The 1,257-nt window shown below is 47.3% G+C and overlaps 1 long non-coding RNA gene across 1 annotated transcript; it reads right to left on the bottom strand.

Annotated features, from left to right (window-relative positions):
- Positions 1 to 431: 431 nt before the first annotated feature.
- Positions 432 to 1,251, bottom strand: LOC124234038 (uncharacterized). Its single transcript, XR_006887203.1, has 2 exons — positions 885 to 1,251; positions 432 to 708 (listed from the first exon to the last, which is right to left on the bottom strand). It is a non-coding gene; the product is annotated as an uncharacterized LOC124234038 (long non-coding RNA).
- Positions 1,252 to 1,257: the final 6 nt, after the last annotated feature.

Below are 1,257 nucleotides of genomic sequence, written 5' to 3'. Positions count from 1 at the left end.
AGGCAGTATTGAGCGCCTGGGCTGGTCTTTGGCTTAGGAGAAGGATGAAATAGGTGGAGTGGAGCCATGTTGCCCCAGCCAATCCCAGTTGAATCAGCCAACTTCAGATGCATGAGTGAGTCCAGCCAAGATCATCAGAGTTGCCCAGTTGAGCCCAACGTAGAACCGTTGACCCCTTTGCCAACTCACAGGTCTGGGAGAATGATTGCTATCTTAAGCCAATGAATTTTGGGGTAGCTTGTTATACATTGTTATTGTGACTATAAATATCTCATATAAAAAGTAAGGATAAGGGGGACAGAGAGGATATGGGGCATGATGGATAACGGAAAAGATATAGGTTCCGTGGGTTGCGGTTAAATACCTGTTGGAGGCAGAGGAACAAATGTAAGTGAGCTAGAGTCTTACATAGAAATAATGCTCCAGGTTGGTTAATGCAACAGAAATAATTTTATTCAGAAGAAGGTTAATCTTGGAAGCAGTCACTCCATGATTCCTCACACAATTGCCAGAACCGAGCATTTAAACCAAAGTTATTTTATATCCTCCTGTCGTGGTACAGGGGTTCCAGGAATAGAGAGCAGGCAGGAAAAGATAGTAGGAAAGCTGTTCTCCTCCAGGGTGTTGGAATAAAGATGACATTTAGGAGTGGTCACTGAAGGAGGCTAAGGTTCATGGATCATCCAAATGGGTAAAGAAGTCTTCCTCCTACAACACAAAGATAATCATGACACTTTCAAGAAATACCTGCTCTCTGCTACCAACCAGCTTTCTCCATCTGCCACCCAGGCTTCAGTGAGGAGGGGGTGGTTGGGGTCCCTTCTGCACTGTGAAGGCCATAGGGACCCATGTTTCCCGTGAGCAGCTCTCTATCTTATACTCACGGCTTAAACAGCAGTTCGGCAGACATGGCCACAACCGTTGCTGCAGCATTTTTGTCCCTTGGGACAAGATGCATCTCCTGTGCACAATTCAGCACAATGTCCAAAAGTTCCTGGAGGCACCGTTGGACATCTTCCGGGTCTTGATCCACCTAGAAAACAAAACAGTCTTCCCAGAACCCAGACTGCCTCTGTAGAAGGGAGTGGGACCTGCTTTTGAGAGAGAGAGAGGGCTGAAGTGCCTCAGTCCCCAGTGGGCCTTTAGCCTCTCCCCTTCTTGACACCCCCAATCTTTTCTCCTCTCTTCCTTGAAGGTACACAGTACTGTTTTGTCCGTGGGAAAATGAACTGATGGCCAGCAGCTGCAGCATCCTGG

The sequence above is a fragment of the Equus quagga genome, unplaced genomic scaffold (assembly GCF_021613505.1).
Source record: "Equus quagga isolate Etosha38 unplaced genomic scaffold, UCLA_HA_Equagga_1.0 66787_RagTag, whole genome shotgun sequence".
Taxonomy (NCBI): Eukaryota; Metazoa; Chordata; class Mammalia; order Perissodactyla; family Equidae; genus Equus; species Equus quagga.
Note: the sequence above shows the minus strand (reverse complement) of the source record. Positions and strands in the feature narration are given on the sequence as shown.